Source organism: Pseudophryne corroboree, unplaced genomic scaffold, assembly GCF_028390025.1.
Source record: "Pseudophryne corroboree isolate aPseCor3 unplaced genomic scaffold, aPseCor3.hap2 scaffold_322, whole genome shotgun sequence".
NCBI classification, from domain to species: domain Eukaryota; kingdom Metazoa; phylum Chordata; class Amphibia; order Anura; family Myobatrachidae; genus Pseudophryne; species Pseudophryne corroboree.
Genome location: NW_026969903.1, coordinates 585,762 through 603,887, shown reverse-complemented (window position 1 = coordinate 603,887; position 18,126 = coordinate 585,762). Strand labels below are relative to the sequence as shown.

General features: G+C 47.6%; 13 non-coding genes and 3 pseudogenes across 13 annotated transcripts; 4 read left to right on the top strand and 12 right to left on the bottom strand.

Moving 5' to 3' along the window:
• Nucleotides 1-1,589: 1,589 nt before the first annotated feature.
• On the bottom strand, nt 1,590-1,753 carry LOC135018483 (U1 spliceosomal RNA). Its single transcript, XR_010216177.1, has one exon. It is a non-coding gene; the product is annotated as a U1 spliceosomal RNA (small nuclear RNA).
• Nucleotides 1,754-2,424: 671 nt separating this feature from the next.
• LOC135018476 (U1 spliceosomal RNA) lies at nt 2,425-2,587 on the bottom strand. Its single transcript, XR_010216171.1, has one exon. It is a non-coding gene; the product is annotated as a U1 spliceosomal RNA (small nuclear RNA).
• A 152-nt stretch (nt 2,588-2,739) lies between these two features.
• Nucleotides 2,740-2,903, bottom strand: LOC135018296 (U1 spliceosomal RNA). The gene has a single exon (XR_010216011.1). It is a non-coding gene; the product is annotated as a U1 spliceosomal RNA (small nuclear RNA).
• A 668-nt stretch (nt 2,904-3,571) lies between these two features.
• LOC135018443 (U1 spliceosomal RNA) lies at nt 3,572-3,735 on the bottom strand. The gene has a single exon (XR_010216145.1). It is a non-coding gene; the product is annotated as a U1 spliceosomal RNA (small nuclear RNA).
• Nucleotides 3,736-3,887: 152 nt separating this feature from the next.
• On the bottom strand, nt 3,888-4,051 carry LOC135018554 (U1 spliceosomal RNA). The gene has a single exon (XR_010216243.1). It is a non-coding gene; the product is annotated as a U1 spliceosomal RNA (small nuclear RNA).
• A 702-nt stretch (nt 4,052-4,753) lies between these two features.
• LOC135018462 (U1 spliceosomal RNA) lies at nt 4,754-4,888 on the bottom strand (annotated as a pseudogene).
• A 152-nt stretch (nt 4,889-5,040) lies between these two features.
• LOC135018323 (U1 spliceosomal RNA) lies at nt 5,041-5,204 on the bottom strand. Its single transcript, XR_010216037.1, has one exon. It is a non-coding gene; the product is annotated as a U1 spliceosomal RNA (small nuclear RNA).
• Nucleotides 5,205-7,503: 2,299 nt separating this feature from the next.
• Nucleotides 7,504-7,646, bottom strand: LOC135018401 (U1 spliceosomal RNA; annotated as a pseudogene).
• A 151-nt stretch (nt 7,647-7,797) lies between these two features.
• LOC135018267 (U1 spliceosomal RNA) lies at nt 7,798-7,961 on the bottom strand. Its single transcript, XR_010215983.1, has one exon. It is a non-coding gene; the product is annotated as a U1 spliceosomal RNA (small nuclear RNA).
• A 4,217-nt stretch (nt 7,962-12,178) lies between these two features.
• Nucleotides 12,179-12,341, bottom strand: LOC135018445 (U1 spliceosomal RNA). Its single transcript, XR_010216147.1, has one exon. It is a non-coding gene; the product is annotated as a U1 spliceosomal RNA (small nuclear RNA).
• Nucleotides 12,342-12,493: 152 nt separating this feature from the next.
• Nucleotides 12,494-12,657, bottom strand: LOC135018335 (U1 spliceosomal RNA). The gene has a single exon (XR_010216047.1). It is a non-coding gene; the product is annotated as a U1 spliceosomal RNA (small nuclear RNA).
• Nucleotides 12,658-13,331: 674 nt separating this feature from the next.
• Nucleotides 13,332-13,487, bottom strand: LOC135018486 (U1 spliceosomal RNA). Its single transcript, XR_010216179.1, has one exon. It is a non-coding gene; the product is annotated as a U1 spliceosomal RNA (small nuclear RNA).
• A 2,361-nt stretch (nt 13,488-15,848) lies between these two features.
• On the top strand, nt 15,849-16,012 carry LOC135018318 (U1 spliceosomal RNA). Its single transcript, XR_010216032.1, has one exon. It is a non-coding gene; the product is annotated as a U1 spliceosomal RNA (small nuclear RNA).
• Nucleotides 16,013-16,164: 152 nt separating this feature from the next.
• Nucleotides 16,165-16,299, top strand: LOC135018461 (U1 spliceosomal RNA; annotated as a pseudogene).
• A 702-nt stretch (nt 16,300-17,001) lies between these two features.
• On the top strand, nt 17,002-17,165 carry LOC135018553 (U1 spliceosomal RNA). Its single transcript, XR_010216242.1, has one exon. It is a non-coding gene; the product is annotated as a U1 spliceosomal RNA (small nuclear RNA).
• Nucleotides 17,166-17,317: 152 nt separating this feature from the next.
• Nucleotides 17,318-17,480, top strand: LOC135018470 (U1 spliceosomal RNA). The gene has a single exon (XR_010216167.1). It is a non-coding gene; the product is annotated as a U1 spliceosomal RNA (small nuclear RNA).
• The last annotated feature ends 646 nt before the right edge of the window (nt 17,481-18,126 follow it).

Sequence of the window (18,126 nt, the reverse complement as noted above, 5' to 3'; positions counted from 1 at the left end):
ACGGAGGAGACACAGGGGGCGTGGTCACAGCGGCTGTATGACATCACATTCAGCCGCTGTGATCACAAAAATGGTGGCGGCTTCCTGCGCGCACATACAGTTTGCACCAGCAGGAGGCTACACCATTTTTTATGATCACGCTGAACTGCAGTGCGACTGCAATTACAGCATGGTCAAGAATGGAGGCGTCATGCTGGGTGGCCATGCCCTGTCACTGTGCAGGAGCCAGCACCGCACACACACTAGTCCCCGGGTGCAGCCCCCAACCCCCGGGACACCCGGAGCAACAAAATGTAGATTCAGGCCACCAGGCCACGCCCCTACCTATGAAACCATGCCTCCTTTTTACCATTGCGCTGCTTATCTGCGCGCACTGCATTACAATCTCCTTCGCCACCTCTCTGGGTGTCACCAGTGATAGTGACACCTCTGCCATGCTTGTAGCAGCTGGTCCTAAGATCTACGCCTCAAGCCCTGAGTGTTTGCCCTTGTGACTTGTTGATCATCATAGCGAAGCAGATGCTTACAGAAAACTGCAGGGGCTTAGATTGAAAATAAAAAAATTGATGGGTATAAGGTAGAGAGGAGCGGGTTCGGTTCTCCGAGAACCGAATTCCCGACGAACTCCATGTGGTTTACACTGGTCCGAGGCAGGCTCGGTTGTTCCCGCCTGACTCGGAAAACCTGAACAAGGGAAAATGTCATCATCCCGCTGTCGGATTCTCTCGAGATTCGGATTCCATATAAAGAGCTGCGCGTTGCCGCCATTTTTACTCGTGCATTGAAGAGAGAGCGGAGAGGACGTGGCTATGTTCTCTCAGTGGAAATCTCAATATCAGTGCTCAGTATCAGTGGTTACTTATTGCTGCTCAGTAATACTAGTAGTGTGTCTCTCCTGCTCAGTGTCAGTTCTCAGTAGTATCCTCATCAGTGCTCAGTATCACTGCTCATTGTCTTGTGCTGCATTGTGGTGCTCAGCATACTACAGTACATTACTAATAGTCCAGTGCTGCATCTTGCTGCTCAGTGTCAGTTCTAGTATCCTCATCAGTGCTCACTATCACTGCTCATTACATTGTGGTGTTCTGTATACTACAGTAACATAGTAATATAGTAACATATAGTAACATAGTTTTTGAGGTTGAATAGAGGCAAATTGCCCATCGTGTTCAACCTGTTTTAAGTTGTGATGATTCTACATACTTGCTGAATAATGTTTTATGACTAGTTAGCTACTATAACTCATGTTACCCCCGGATTAACCATGTTGATATTTTAAGTATTATAACCTTGGATAGCTTTTTCATTCAGAAATGTATCCATTCCTTTTTTAAATCCAATTACAGAGTCCGCCATTACCACCTTCCCTGGCAGGGAATTCCACATCCTGATTGCCCTAACAGTGAACATCATAGTATCTCACCTGGCAGGTAAGTAGGAGTTGGGCTAGAGCTGTGGAGGATTGCTGCTCGGGCACCCCCTGTCAAGTGAAGGAGATCCAACTGAGGCAGCACAAGGGAACTCTCGAAAGAAGAACAAGGCTAGAGGAAGATCTGAGACAAAGAAATCTGACTTTTACCAGAGCTGACCAGAGGAAAGCACAAACGCAGTCCCCCACTACCACAAATAATGCAGTCGAGTTTCCCACATTTGGGGAAATCACAGGGGTCAGCATACCCAGAGTGCAATGAATGAACCTCACCCTGGGAGAACAATCTTCATGACCATGGTATCTCCTATGCAAAATAAGTATGATTTGGGATAGGGCTGGGGAGGGCCGCTGCTCAGGCACATCTCTGTCAAGTAAAGGAGATTCAACTGAGGCAACACAAGGGAACTCTCATCTGGGGACAACAACTGCAGGGAGAACACATATTTTCAGATGAACATGGGAGGGCAGAAGGCTGCCTAACACTGAAGCACCCCCAAACAACAAACCAAATGCAACTACTAGTGCAAGCATTCCTGGGGGAAGGCCTGCAGCAGATGGATTTGCATATGGTGATGTCATCCAAGCAGTGGGTCAAAGTTGGCTTCAACCCTCGTCTGCATATGAAAATAAAAAAGGGGTGTGCAGGGCATGGCGGCCTTTTGCGGCGCTTGGATGACCCCTAGTTTGCATTAAACACCTCCACCTTCCTTCGGTGTGGGGCTCATGTTGGCTATGCCCCAGCCCCTGAAGCATTCAAGCTGATTTCTTGCAGCAGCTGGGCACTGTAACAGCTCCAGAGCTGCTCTGTAAAGCAAGTAAAAGGGTGTGGGCCCTGCAGCACTACCTGTAGTTTGCATTGTGCGTTGGAAGGCACAAAGTAAGCAGACGGGAGAAGTCAGGATAGTGCACAAGGGCATAGAAGGGAGCGGCTCAAGAAAAGAGAAGTGGAAACAGACAGCAAACTAGGCTGGAGAGAGACCTGAGACAAAGAGATCTGAATTATACGAGAGCCGACCAGAGGAAACACAAATTATGTAATCAAGTGTACCACATTTGGGGAAATCGTAGGAGCAGCACACCCAGAGTGCATTGGGTGAGCCTTGCCCTGGGAGAAGCACCTTCCTGATCATAGTATCTCACCTGGCAGGTAAGTAGGAGTTGGGCTAGAGCTGGGGAGGGTCGCTGTTCGGGCACCCCCCTGTCAAGTGAAGGAGATCCAACTGAGGCAGCACAAGGAAACTCTCGAAAAAAGAACAAGGCTAGAGGAAGATCTGAGACAAAGAAATCTGACTTTTACCAGAGCTGACCAGAGGAAAGCACAAACACAGTCCCCCACTACCACAAATAATGCAGTCGAGTTTCCCACATTTGGGGAAATGACAGGGGTCAGCATACCCAGAATGCAATGAATGAACCTCACCCTGGGAGAACAATCTTCATGACAATGGTATCTCCTATGCAAAATAAGTATGATTTGGGATAGGGCTGGGGAGGGCCGCTGCTCAGGCACATCCCTGTCAAGTAAAGGAGATTCAACTGAGGCAGCACAAGGGAACTCTCATCTGGGGACAACAACTGCAGGGAGAACACATATTTTCAGATGAACATGGGAGAGCAGAAGGCTGCCTAATACTGAAGCACCCCCAAACAACAAACCAAATGCAACAACTAGTACAAGCATTCCTGGGAAAAGGTCTGCAGAAGACGGATTTGCATACGGTGATGTCATCCAAGCAGTGGGCCAAAGTTGGCTGGAACCCTCATCTGCATATGAAAAGAGAAAAGGGGTATGCAGGGCATGGCGGCCTTTTGCGGCGCTTGGATGACCCTTAGTTCGCATTAAACACCTCCACCCTCCGTCGGTGTGGGGCTCATGTTGGCTATGCCCCAGCCCCTGAAGCATTCAAGCTGATTTCTTGCAGCAGCTGGGCACTGTAACAGCTCCAGAGCTGCTCTGTAAGGCAAGTAAAAGGGTGTTGGCCCTGCAGCACTACCTGTAGTTTGCATTGTGCGTTGGAAGGCACAAAGTAAGCAGACAGGAGAAGTCAGGAGAGTGCACAAGGGCAAGGGCAGGGGCTCAAGAAAAGAGAAGTGGAAACAGACAGCAAACTAGGCTGGAGAGAGACCTGAGACAAAGAGATCTGAATTATACGAGTAGCCGACCAGAGGAAACACAAATTATGTAGTCAAGTGTCCCACATTTGGGGAAATCGTAGGAGCAGCACACCCAGAGTGCAATGGGTGAGCCTTGCCCTGGGAGAAGCACCTTCCTGATCATAGTATCTCACCTGGCAGGTAAGTAGGAGTTGGGCTAGAGCTGGGGAGGGTCGCTGCTCGGGCACCCCCCTGTCAAGTGAAGGAAATCCAACTGAGGCAGCACAAGGAAACTCTCAAAAAAAGAACAAGGCTAGAGGAAGATCTGAGACAAAGAAATCTGACTTTTACCAGAGCTGACCAGAGGAAAACACAAACACAGTCCCCCACTACCACAAATAATGCAGTTGAGTTTCCCACATTTGGGGAAATCACAGGGGTCAGCATACCCAGAATGCAATGAATGAACCTCACCCTGGGAGAACAATCTTTATGACCATGGTATCTCCTATGCAAAATAAGTATGATTTGGGATAGGGCTGGGGAGGGCCGCTGCTCAGGCACATCTCTGTCAAGTAAAGGAGATTCAACTGAGGCAGCACAAGGGAACTCTCATCTGGGGACAACAACTGCCGGGAGAACACATATTTTCAGATGAACATGGGAGGGCAGAAGGCTGCCTAATACTGAAGCACCCCCAAACAACAAACCAAATGCAACAACTAGTACAAGCATTCCTGGGGGAAGGTCTGCAGAAGACGGATTTGCATACAGTGATGTCATCCAAGCAGTGGGCCAAAGTTGGCTGGAACCCTCATCTGCATATGAAAAGAGAAAAGGGGTATGCAGTTCATGGCGGCCTTTTGCGGCGCTTGGATGACCCTTAGTTCGCATTAAACACCCCCACCCTACTTCGGTGTGGGGCTCATGTTGGCCATGCCCCAGCCCCTGAAGCATTCAAGCTGATTTCTTGCAGCAGCTTGGCACTGTAACAGCTCCAGAGCTGCTCTGTAAGGCAAGTAAAAGGGTGTGGGCCCTGCAGCACTACCTGTAGTTTGCATTGTGCATCGGAAGGCACAAAGTAAGCAGACAGGAGGAGAAGTCAGGATAGTGCACAAGGGTATAGAAGGGAGGGGCTCAAGAAAAAAGAAGTGGAAACAGACAGCAAACTAGGCTGGAGAGAGACCTGAGACAAAGAGATCTGAATTATATGAGAGCCGACTAGGGGAAACACAAATTATGCAATCAAGTTTCCCATATTTGGGGAAATCGCAGGGGCAGCACACCCAGAGTGCAATGGGTGAGCCTTGCCCTGGGAGAAGCAACTTCATGATCATAGTATCTCACCTGGCAGGTAAGTAGGAGTTGGGCTAGAGCTGGGGAGGGTCGCTGCTCGGGCACCCCCCTGTCAAGTGAAGGAGATCCAACTGAGGCAGCACAAGGGAACTCTTGAAAGAAGAACAAGGCTAGAGGAAGATCTGAGACAAAGAAATCTGACTTTTACCAGAGCTGACCAGAGTAAAGCACAAACACAGTCCCCCACTACCACAAATAATGCAGTTGAGTTTCCCACATTTGGGGAAATCACAGAGGTCAGCATACCCAGAACGCAATGAATGAACCTAACCCTGGGAGAACAATCTTCATGACCATGGTATCTCCTATGCAAAATAAGTATGATTTGGGATAGGGCTGGGGAGGGCCGCTGCTCAGGCACATCTCTGTCAAGTAAAGGAGATTCAACTGAGGCAGCACAAGGGAACTCTCATCTGGGGACAACAACTGCAGGGAGAACACATATTTTCAGATGAACATGGGAGGGCAGAAGGCTGCCTAATACTGAAGCACCCCCAAACAACAAACCAAATGCAACAACTAGTGCAAGCATTCCTGGGGGAAGGCCTGCCGCAGATGGATTTGCATATGGTGCTGTCATCCAAGCAGTGGGTCAAAGTTGGCTTCAACCCTCGTCTGCATATGAAAAGAGAAAAGGGGCATGCAGGGCATGGCGGCCTTTTGCGGCGCTTGGCTGACCCCTAGTTTGCATTAAACACCTCCACCCTCCGTCGGTGTGGGGCTCATGTTGGCTATGCCCCAGCCCCTGAAGCATTCAAGCTGATTTCTTGCTGCAGCTGGGCACTGTAACAGCTCCAGAGCTGCTCTGTAAGGCAAGTAAAAGGGTGTGGGCCCTGCAGCACTACCTGTAGTTTGCATTGTGCGTTGGAAGGCACAAAGTAAGCAGACAGGAGAAGTCTGGAGAGTGCACAAGGGCATAGAAGGCAGCGGCTCAAGAAAAGAGAAGTGGAAACAGACAGCAAACTAGGCTGGAGAGAGACCTGAGACAAAGAGATCTGAATTATACGAGAGCCGACCAGGGGAAACACAAATTATGCAGTCAAGTTTCCCACAGGAGTATATAGGATACGACCCAGTGGTACCTGACGACATAGATACTAACAGCTATTTAATAACATTACGCTAGAAAGTGATTATTAGCAACATATATATCTATATAAACAACCCCGCCAGGGTTGTGCCTTCAAAAATAATCACACACGGACACGCTTTTTAAACCTTTTTTTCACATCTCTTTATTCTTCTTATGCACATGTATGTTAGTTCTGTGATTTTAACCTTTATGTTTCACTGCAGTTTGGGATAATAATATTAATATTTATCCAATTTTAATACATACTTAATAAAGGTTATATTTTATGATTCATTCATTCTGTCCAGTGCGTCAACAGTGCAGATTTCTTCTTGTTTTTTCTCCCAAATTCTATAACAATGACAGTAAATGTTGTTTCTTTTCAAACAGAACTTTCTTGACCATGCTTCTTGCTTGAAAGATCTGGGAGCACATGGAAAACAGTACAAACCATGCAGTATCACAAGAGCCTTTATTTGATATTTCATGAAGATAGAGCAGAATTGAGGACACGTCAACTATTTCTGCCGAAGGTGGTTCATCTTTCCACATGGTGCCTTTGGCCACTGACACCTTCGTTGAGTCAAAGTCTCTGGCTGTGGTCAGAACTTTGAAAATTTATGTCACCAGAACGGTTCAGATTAGGAAAACAGAGGCTCTGTTTGTCCTGTATGCTCCCAACAGGATTGGGTGTCCTGCTTCCATGTAGACAATTATGCGCTGGATCTGTGGTAAGATTCAGCATGCTCATTCCACGGCAGGATTGCCGTTACTGAATTAGGTGAAGACCCATTCTACTAGAAAGGTGGGTTCATCCTGGGCAGCTGGTCGGGGAGTCTCGGCATTGCAACTTTGCCGAGCAGCTATTTAGTAAACACTTTTGCTAAGTTTTACAAGTTTTAGAGTAAAGGAGATTCAACTGAGGCAGCACAAGGGAACTCTCATCTGGGGACAACAACTGCAGTGAGAACACATATTTTCAGATGAACATGGGAGGGCAGAAGGCTGCCTAATACTGAAGCACCCCCAAACAACAAACCAAATGCAACAACTAGTACAAGCATTCCTGGGGGAAGGTCTGCAGAAGACGGATATGCATATAGTGATGTCATCCAAGCAGTGGGCCAAAGTTGGCTGGAACCCTCATCTGCATATGAAAAGAGAAAAGGGGTATGCAGGGCATGGCGGCCTTTTGCGGCGCTTGGATGACCCTTAGTTCGCATTAAACACCCCCACCCTCCTTCGGTGTGGGGCTCATGTTGGCCATGCCCCAGCCCCTGAAGCATTCAAGCTGATTTCTTGCAGCAGCTTGGCACTGTAACAGCTTCAGAGCTGCTCTGTAAGGCAAGTAAAAGGGTGTGGGCCCTGCAGCACTACCTGTAGTTTGCATTGTGCATTGGAAGGCACAAAGTAAGCAGACAGGAGGAGAAGTCAGGATATTCCACAAGGGTATAGAAGGGAGGGGCTCAAGAAAAAAGAAGTGGAAACAGACAGCAAACTAGGCTGGAGAGAGACCTGAGACAAAGAGATCTGAATTATATGAGAGCCGACCAGGGGAAACACAAATTATGCAGTCAAGTTTCCCACATTTGGGGAAATCGCAAGGGGCAGCACACCCAGAGTGCAATGGGTGAGCCTTGCCCTGGGAGAAGCACCTTCATGATCATAGTATCTCACCTGGCAGGTTAGTAGGAGTTGGGCTAGAGCTGGGGAGGGTCGCTGCTCGGGCACTACCTTTCAAGTGAAGGAGATCCAACTGAGGCAGCACAAGGGAACTCTCAAAAGAAGAACAAGGCTAGAGGAAGATCTGAGACAAAGAAATCTGACTTTTACCAGAGCTGACTAGAGGAAAGCACAAACACAGTCCACCACTACCACAAATAATGCAGTCGAGTTTCCCACATTTGGGGAAATCACAGGGGTCAGCATACCCAGAATGCAATGAATGAACCTCACCCTGGGAGAACAATCTTCATGACAATAGTATCTCCTATGCAAAATAAGTATGATTTGGGATAGGGCTGGGGAGGGCCGTTGCTCAGGCACATCTCTGTCAAGTAAAGGGGATTCAACTGAGGCAGCACAAGATGAACATGATTTAGCAGTGAGTTGCAGAGAAAAAAAATTATGCTGGCAGAAAAGTCCAATTGAGTGATTAAACAGCTCTTCATTTTCTGATTTTATGTTTATGCTAACAAATTTGCTCTCTGAAAAGTGTCCACAAAGCCAAGTCTCTGATTAACACCTTTGTAGGAATGGTTTTTCACCTATTACTGAATTAAACTTGCTTCATTGGAAAGGCATCAAAGATGCATCCTCATTTCAATGTCTACTGAAATAATACAGGTTGACACCAGGAAACGTCACTGCATCCTTGCTGCTTCCTCATGGGGAAGTCTGTTTAATGTGAAAACAAGGTGATATCTAATCAGCACACAGGTAAGGAATTAAGAAAATCTTTCTTTATGGGTGAAGATGTTTCTCACAAATTGTTGTCCCAATGCATCATTGAAATTCAAGATGGAAGATGATTTTCATATATCACTTGTACATTTTGCATTGCTCTTCTGGTGACAATGTAGTTTGTTTTTGTCAATTACCATTTCAGTAATAGGGTAAAGAAAATTAAGTGGATTTTTTAAAGAAAACAATGCTGTCAATATACTATTAAAACAAATTAAAATGATAAAAGTTATTGTACTTTAAGTAAAAATAAAAGTGCCAAAATATCAATCCCAGTTTTTGATTACTTTAATTATAAAAAAAAAAATGCACATAGCAGAGGATAGTTTCGATCAATCGACCTCTGGGTTATGGGCCCAGCATGCTTCCATTGCACTACTCTGCTGCTCATGGAAGTGTCAGAGATCCTGAAGACTAAATTGATTAAAGGCCTTAAAGTACTGGACTATAAGGAAAGACTTACTAGGCTGAATATTTATACACTAGAAAAGAGGTGCCTAAGAGGAGATATTATTAATATCTTCAAATATGTAAAGATACATAACAAAGAGTTATCAGAGGAATTATTTATTAAAAGAACACGTGGTCACTCGCTGCGACTGGAGGAAAGTTCAGAACGCAATGGAGGAAAGGTTTCTTCACTGTTAGGGCAATCAGGATGTGGAATTCCCTGCCAGGGAAGGTGGTAATGGCGGACTCTGTAATTGGATTTAAAAAAGGAATGGATACATTTCTGAATGAAAAAGCTATCCAAGGTTATAATACTTAAAATATCAACATGGTTAATCCGGGGGTAACATGAGTTGTAGTAGTTAACTAGTCATAAAACATTATTCAGCAAGTATGTAGAATCATCACAACTTAAAACAGGTTGAACACGATGGGCAATTTGCCTCTTTTCAACCTCAAAAACTATATTACTATATGTTACTATATTACTATGTTACTGTAGTATACAGAACACCACAATGTAATGAGCAGTGATAGTGAGCACTGATGAGGATACTAGAACTGACACTGAGCAGCAAGATGCAGCACTGGACTATTACTAATGTACTGTAGTATGCTGAGCACCACAATGCAGCACAAGACAATGAGCAGTGATACTGAGCACTGATGAGGATACTACTGAGAACTGACACTGAGCAGGAGAGACACACTACTAGTATTACTGAGCAGCAATAAGTAACCACTGATACTGAGCACTGATATTGAGATTTCCACTGAGAGAACATAGCCACGTCCTCTCCGCTCCCTCTTCAATGCACGAGTAAAAATGGCGGCAACGCGCAGCTCTTTATATGAAATCCGAATCTCGCGAGAATCCGACAGCGGGATGATGACATTTTCCCTTGTTCAGGTTTTCCGAGTCAGGCGGGAACAACCGAGCCTGCCTCGGACCAGTGTAAACCACGTGGAGTTCGTGGGGAATTCGGTTCTCGGAGAACCGAACCCGCTCCTCTCTACCTTATACCCATATATTTTTTTATTTTCAATCTAAGCCCCTGCAGTTTTCTGTAAGCATCTGCTTCGCTATGATGATCAACAAGTCACAAGGGCAAACACTCAGGGCTTGAGGCGTAGATCTTAGGACCAGCTGCTACAAGCATGGCAGAGGTGTCACTATCACTGGTGACACCCAGAGAGGTGGCAAAGGAGATTGTAATGCAGTGCGCGCAGATAAGCAGCGCAATGGTAAAAAGGAGGCATGGTTTCATAGGTAGGGGCGTGGCCTGGTGGCCTGAATCTACATTTTGTTGCTCCGGGTGTCCCGGGGGTTGGGGGCTGCACCCGGGGACTAGTGTGTGAGCGGTGCTGGCTCCTGCACAGTGACAGGACATGGCCACCCAGCATGACGCCTCCCTTCTTGACCAATCTGTAATTGCAGTCGCACTGCAGTTCAGCGTGATCATAAAAAATGGTGTAGCCTCCTGCTGGTGCAGACTGTATGTGCGCGCAGGAAGCCGCCACCATTTTTGTGATCACAGCGGCTGAATGTGATGTCATACAGCCGCTGTGACCACGCCCCCTGTGTCTCCTCCGTTGCAGACCCCATTTTGAAGCCTTGCCCCCGCACCGCTCCATCCCTGACTTGGAAATGGAGTGTTGCTGACCCCCCTCTCCCCCCCTGCCCCGATTGACAGGCAGAGGCGATCGCATTCTCTGCGGGGTGCCGCAGAAAATGCAGGCACATGCGTATGCTCTTAGCAATTTTTGCAGTTGGATCGCTTACTGTGATTGCAATCCAACCTGAATCAGGCCCTATTACCTATCACAATGCGCTGCGGGCAGTACAAAATTGGTTTAATATGGGAGAAAAAACCCCAGACCTGTGCTCCTTAACTGTACCTGGTGGCTCGTGGAGCGGCTGCCCAGTAATCAGTGTCCACGCCAGTGCGCACACGGTCCACCCCCTACGGCCACGCTCCCCTTCATCAGCGGCCTCGTGATCCGGAAGGGCGGTGCGTGTGTGACTGACCTTAGGAAGAAACCGGAGCCTCCGCTGCAGTGACCCAGCAACCAGGGCACGGGAGTATACAGCGCCGCTGGGAGTGATGAAGCTGCAGTAAAGATGTCTATTAGACCTAGCCTGCTGCAGCCCTTGTAGATTCTCATAAAAAAAGTTCTTATTTTCTTGTCAAAATTAATAGCTAAGAATAGGCTGCCTGAGGCAGGCCCCTGTTAAGTGGCCTGCTACTGAAGGCACCAACTACAAACTGAGCTCCCTGTTCATGGAAGCGGGGTTATAGAGGAGAATGCGCTGAGCATCTTGGGAACAGTCAAAAGCTTTGAGCCGGTTGGTGCCTCAGATCAAGATCCTACTCTACACCCCAATGTGAATCCTTGTGGAGTCCAGTGTACCCCACAGAAGAAATTAATGTGTCACACCCATTGGCAGCAACCTTAGAATAGCTGCTGACGGGCACAATTGAGAAAGGAAGGGGGGGGGACATTTGAATCCAGCACATAGATGCAATTCAAATATGTAATTTGAACCTTCCTATTTTAAAATATAATGGATGAACTTCACCCTGTGATAACAATCGTCATGATATAGAGATCTCATATGCAAAATAAGTATGAGTTGGGATAGGGCTGGGGAGGGTGGCTGCTCGGGCAAGCCCCTCCCCCGTCAAGTTAAGGAGATTCAACTGAGGAAGCACAAGGGAACTCTCGTCTGGGGACAACAACTGCAGGGAGACCACATTTTTTCAGATGAACATGGGAGGGCGGAAGGCTGCCTAATACTGAAGCACCATCAAATATCAAACCATATGCAATAACTAGTACAAGCATTCCTGGGGGAAGGTCTGCAGGAGACGAATTTGCATACGGTGATGTCATCCAAGCAGTGGGCCAAAGTTGGCTGGAACCCTCATCTGCATATGAAAAGAGAAAAGGGTTATGCAGGGCATGGCGGCCTTTTGCGGCGCTTGGATGACCCCTAGTTCGCATTAAACACCTCCACCCTCCTTCGGTGTGGGGCTCATGTTGGCTATGCCCCAGCCCCTGAAGCATTCAAGCTGATTTCTTGCAGCAGCTGGGCACTGTAACAGCTCCAGAGCTGCTCTGTAAGGCAAATAAAAGGGTGTGGGCCCTGCAGCACTACCTGTAGTTCGCATTGTGCATTGGAAGGCACAAAGTAAGCAGACGGGAGGAGAAGTCAGGATAGTGCACAAGGGTATAGAAGGGAGGGGCTCAAGAAAAAAGAAGTGGAAACAGAGAGCAAACTAGGCTGGAGAGAGACCTGAGACAAAGAGATCTGAATTATACGAGAGCCGACCAGAGGAAACACAAATTATGCAGTCAAGTTTCCCATATTTGGGGAAATCGCAGGGGCAGCACACCCAGAGTGCAATGGTTGAGCCTTGCCCTGGGAGAAGCACCTTCAAGATCATAGTATCTCACCTGGCAGGTAAGTAGGAGTTGGGCTAGAGCTGGGGAGGGTCGCTGCTCGGGCACCCCCCTGTCAAGTGAAGGAGATCCAACTGAGGCAGCACAATGGAACTCTCGAAAGAAGAACAAGGCTAGAGGAAGATCTGAGACAAAGAAATCTGACTTTTACCAGAGCTGACCAGCGGAAAACACAAACACAGTCCCCAACTACCACAAATAATGCAGGCGAGTTTCCCACATTTGGGTAAATCACAGGGGTCAGCATACCCAGAATGCAATGAATGAACCTCACCCTGGGTGAACAATTTTCATGACCATGGTGTCTCCTATGCAAAATAAGTATGATTTGGGATAGGGCTGGGGAGGGCCGCTGCTCAGGCACATCTCTGTCAAGTAAAGGAGATTCAACTGAGGCAGCACAAGGGAACTCTCATATGGGGACAACAACTGCAGGGAGAACACATATTTTCAGATGAACATGGGAGGGCAGAAGGCTGCCTAATACTGAAGCACCCCCAAACAACAAACCAAATGCAACAACTAGTGCAAGCATTCCTGGGGGAAGGCCTGCAGCAGATGGATTTGCATATGGTGATGTTATCCAAGCAGTGGGTCAAAGTTGGCTTCAACCCTCATCTGCATATGAAAAGAGAAAAGGGGTGTGCAGGGCATGGCGGCCTTTTGCGGTGCTTGGATGACCCCTAGATCGCATTAAACACCCCCACCCTCCTTTGGTGTGGGGCTCATGTTGGCCATGCCCCATCCCATGAAGCATTCAAGTTGATTTCTTGCAGCAGCTGGGCACTGTAACAGCTCCAGAGCTGCTCTGTAAGGCAAGTAAAAGGGTGTGGGCCCTGCAGCACTACCTGTAGTTTGCATTGTGCATTGGAAGGCACAAAGTAAGCAGACGGGAGGAGAAGTCAGGATAGTGCACAAGGGTATAGAAGGGAGGGGCTCAAGAAAAAAGAAGTGGAAACAGAGAGCAAACTAGGCTGGAGAGAGACCTGAGACAAAGAGATCTGAATTATACGAGAGCCGACCAGAGGAAACACAAATTATGCAGTCAAGTGTCCCACATTTGGGGAAATCGTAGGAGCAGCACACCCAGTGTGCAATGGGTGAGCCTTGCCCTGGGAGAAGCACCTTCCTGATTATAGTATCTCACCTGGGTGTGCTGCCCCTGCGATTTCCCCAAATGTGGGAAACTTGACTGCATAATTTGTGTTTCCCCTGGTCGGCTCTCATATAATTCAGATCTCTTTGTCTCAGGTCTCTCTCCAGCCTAGTTTGCTGTCTGTTTCCACTTCTTTTTTCTTGAGCCCCTCCCTTCTATACCCTTGTGGAATATCCTGACTTCTCCTCCTGTCTGCTTACTTTGTGCCTTCCAATGCACAATGCAAACTACAGGTAGTGCTGCAGGGCCCACACCCTTTTACTTGCCTTACAGAGCAGCTCTGAAGCTGTTACAGTGCCAAGCTGCTGCAAGAAATCAGCTTGAATGCTTCAGGGGCTGGGGCATGGCCAACATGAGCCCCACACCGAAGGAGGGTGGGGGTGTTTAATGCGAACTAAGGGTCATCCAAGCGCCGCAAAAGGCCGCCATGCCCTGCATACCCCTTTTCTCTTTTCATATGCAGATGAGGGTTCCAGCCAACTTTGGCCCACTGCTTGGATGACATCACTATATGCATATCCGTCTTCTGCAGACCTTCCCCCAGGAATGCTTGTACTAGTTGTTGCATTTGGTTTGTTGTTTGGGGGTGCTTCAGTATTAGGCAGCCTTCTGCCCTCCCATGTTCATCTGAAAATATGTGTTCTCACTGCAGTTGTTGTCCCCAGATGAGAGTTCCCTTGTGCTGCCTCAGTTGAATCTCCTTTACTCTAAAACTTGTAAAACTTAGCAAAAGTGTTTACTAAATAGCTGCTCGGCAAAGTTGCAATGCCGAGACTCCCCGACCAGCTGCCCAGGATGAACCCACCTTTCTAGTAGAATGGGTCTTCACCTAATTCAGTAACGGCAATCCTGCCGTGGAATGAGCATGCTGAATCTTACCACAGATCCAGCGCATAATTGTCTACATGGAAGCAGGACACCCAATCCTGTTGGGAGCATACAGGACAAACAGAGCCTCTGTTTTCCTAATCTGAACCGTTCTGGTGACATAAATTTTCAAAGTTCTGACCACAGCCAGAGACTTTGACTCAACGAAGGTGTCAGTGGCCAAAGGCACCATGTGGAAAGATGAACCACCTTCGGCAGAAATAGTTGACGTGTCCTCAATTCTGCTCTATCTTCATGAAATATCAAATAAAGGCTCTTGTGATACTGCATGGTTTGTACTGTTTTCCATGTGCTCCCAGATCTTTCAAGCAAGAAGCATGGTCAAGAAAGTTCTGTTTGAAAAGAAACAACATTTACTGTCATTGTTATAGAATTTGGGAGAAAAAACAAGAAGAAATCTGCACTGTTGATGCACTGGACAGAATGAATGAATCATAAAATATAACCTTTATTAAGTATGTATTAAAATTGGATAAATATTAATATTATTATCCCAAACTGCAGTGAAACATAAAGGTTAAAATCACAGAACTAACATACATGTGCATAAGAAGAATAAAGAGATGTGAAAAAAAGGTTTAAAAAGCGTGTCCGTGTGTGATTATTTTTGAAGGCACAACCCTGGCGGGGTTGTTTATATAGATATATATGTTGCTAATAATCACTTTCTAGCGTAATGTTATTAAATAGCTGTTAGTATCTATGTCGTCAGGTACCACTGGGTCGTATCCTATATACTCCTGTGGGAAACTTGACTGCATAATTTGTGTTTCCCCTGGTCGGCTCTCGTATAATTCAGATCTCTTTGTCTCAGGTCTCTCTCCAGCCTAGTTTGCTGTCTGTTTCCACTTCTCTTTTCTTGAGCCGCTGCCTTCTATGCCCTTGTGCACTCTCCAGACTTCTCCTGTCTGCTTACTTTGTGCCTTCCAACGCACAATGCAAACTACAGGTAGTGCTGCAGGGCCCACACCCTTTTACTTGCCTTACAGAGCAGCTCTGGAGCTGTTACAGTGCCCAGCTGCAGCAAGAAATCAGCTTGAATGCTTCAGGGGCTGGGGCATAGCCAACATGAGCCCCACACCGACGGAGGGTGGAGGTGTTTAATGCAAACTAGGGGTCAGCCAAGCGCCGCAAAAGGCCGCCATGCCCTGCATGCCCCTTTTCTCTTTTCATATGCAGACGAGGGTTGAAGCCAACTTTGACCCACTGCTTGGATGACAGCACCATATGCAAATCCATCTGCGGCAGGCCTTCCCCCAGGAATGCTTGCACTAGTTGTTGCATTTGGTTTGTTGTTTGGGGGTGCTTCAGTATTAGGCAGCCTTCTGCCCTCCCATGTTCATCTGAAAATATGTGTTCTCCCTGCAGTTGTTGTCCCCAGATGAGAGTTCCCTTGTGCTGCCTCAGTTGAATCTCCTTTACTTGACAGAGATGTGCCTGAGCAGCGGCCCTCCCCAGCCCTATCCCAAATCATACTTATTTTGCATAGGAGATACCATGGTCATGAAGATTGTTCTCCCAGGGTTAGGTTCATTCATTGCGTTCTGAGTATGCTGACCTCTGTGATTTCCCCAAATGTGGGAAACTCAACTGCATTATTTGTGGTAGTGGGGGACTGTGTTTGTGCTTTACTCTGGTCAGCTCTGGTAAAAGTCAGATTTCTTTGTCTCAGATCTTCCTCTAGCCTTGTTCTTCTTTCAAGAGTTCCCTTGTGCTGCCTCAGTTGGATCTCCTTCACTTGACAGGGGGGTGCCCGAGCAGCGACCCTCCCCAGCTCTAGCCCAACTCCTACTTACCTGCCAGGTGAGATACTATGATCATGAAGTTGCTTCTCCCAGGGCAAGGCTCACCCATTGCACTCTGGGTGTGCTGCCCCTGCGATTTCCCCAAATATGGGAAACTTGATTGCATAATTTGTGTTTCCCCTAGTCGGCTCTCATATAATTCAGATCTCTTTGTCTCAGGTCTCTCTCCAGCCTAGTTTGCTGTCTGTTTCCACTTCTTTTTTCTTGAGCCCCTCCCTTCTATACCCTTGTGCACTATCCTGACTTCTCCTCCTGTCTGCTTACTTTGTGCCTTCCGATGCACAATGCAAACTACAGGTAGTGCTGCAGGGCCCACACCCTTTTACTTGCCTTACAGAGCAGCTCTGGAGCTGTTACAGTGCCAAGCTGCTGCAAGAAATCAGCTTGAATGCTTCAGGGGCTGGGGCATGGCCAACATGAGCCCCACACCGAAGTAGGGTGGGGGTGTTTAATGCGAACTAAGGGTCATCCAAGCGCCGCAAAAGGCCGCCATGCCCTGCATACCCCTTTTCTCTTTTCATATGCAGATGAGGGTTCCAGCCAACTTTGGCCCACTGCTTGGATGACATCACTGTATGCAAATCCGTCTTCTGCAGACCTTCCCCCAGGAATGCTTGTACTAGTTGTTGCATTTGGTTTGTTGTTTGGGGGTGCTTCAGTATTAGGCAGCCTTCTGCCCTCCCATGTTCATCTGAAAATATGTGTTCTCCCGGCAGTTGTTGTCCCCAGATGAGAGTTCCCTTGTGCTGCCTCAGTTGAATCTCCTTTACTTGACAGAGATGTGCCTGAGCAGCGGCCCTCCCCAGCCCTATCCCAAATCATACTTATTTTGCATAGGAGATACCATGGTCATAAAGATTGTTCTCCCAGGGTGAGGTTCATTCATTGCATTCTGGGTATGCTGACCCCTGTGATTTCCCCAAATGTGGGAAACTCAACTGCATTATTTGTGGTAGTGGGGGACTGTGTTTGTGTTTTCCTCTGGTCAGCTCTGGTAAAAGTCAGATTTCTTTGTCTCAGATCTTCCTCTAGCCTTGTTCTTCTTTCGAGAGTTCCATTGTGCTGCCTCAGTTTGATCTCCTTCACTTGACAGGGGGGTACCCGAGCAGCGACCCTCCCCAGCTCTAGCCCAACTCCTACATAACTGCCAGGTGAGATACTATGATCATGAAGGTGCTTCTCCCAGGGCAAGGCTCACCCATTGCACTCTGGGTGTGCTGCTCCTGCGATTTCCCCAAATGTGGGAAACTTGACTGCATAATTTGCGTTTCCCCTGGTCGGCTCTCGTATAATTCAGATCTCTTTGTCTCAGGTCTCTCTCCAGCCTAGTTTGCTGTCTGTTTCCACTTCTCTTTTCTTGAGCCGCTGCCTTCTATGCCCTTGTGCACTCTCCTGACTTCTCCTGTCTGCTTACTTTGTGCCTTCCAACGCACAATGCAAACTACAGGTAGTGCTGCAGGGCCCACACCCTTTTACTTGCCTTTCAGAGCAGCTCTGGAGCTGTTACAGTGCCCAGCTGCTGCAAGAAATCAGCTTGAATGCTTCAGGGGCTGGGGCATAGCCAACATGAGCCCCACACCGACGGAGGGTGGAGGTGTTTAATGCGAACTAAGGGTCATCCAAGCGCCGCAAAAGGCCGCCATGCCCTGCATACCCCTTTTCTCTTTTCATATGCAGATGAGGGTTCCAGCCAACTTTGGCCCACTGCTTGGATGACATCACCGTATGCAAATACGTCTTCTGCAGACCTTCCCCCAGGAATGCTTGTACTAGTTGTTGCATTTGGTTTGTTGTTTGGGGTGCTTCAGTATTAGGCAGCCTTCTGCTCTCCCATGTTCATCTGAAAATATGTGTTCTCCCTGCAGTTGTTGTCCCCAGATGAGAGTTCTCTTGTGCTGCCTCAGTTGAATCTCCTTTACTTGACAGAGATGTGCCTGAGCAGCGG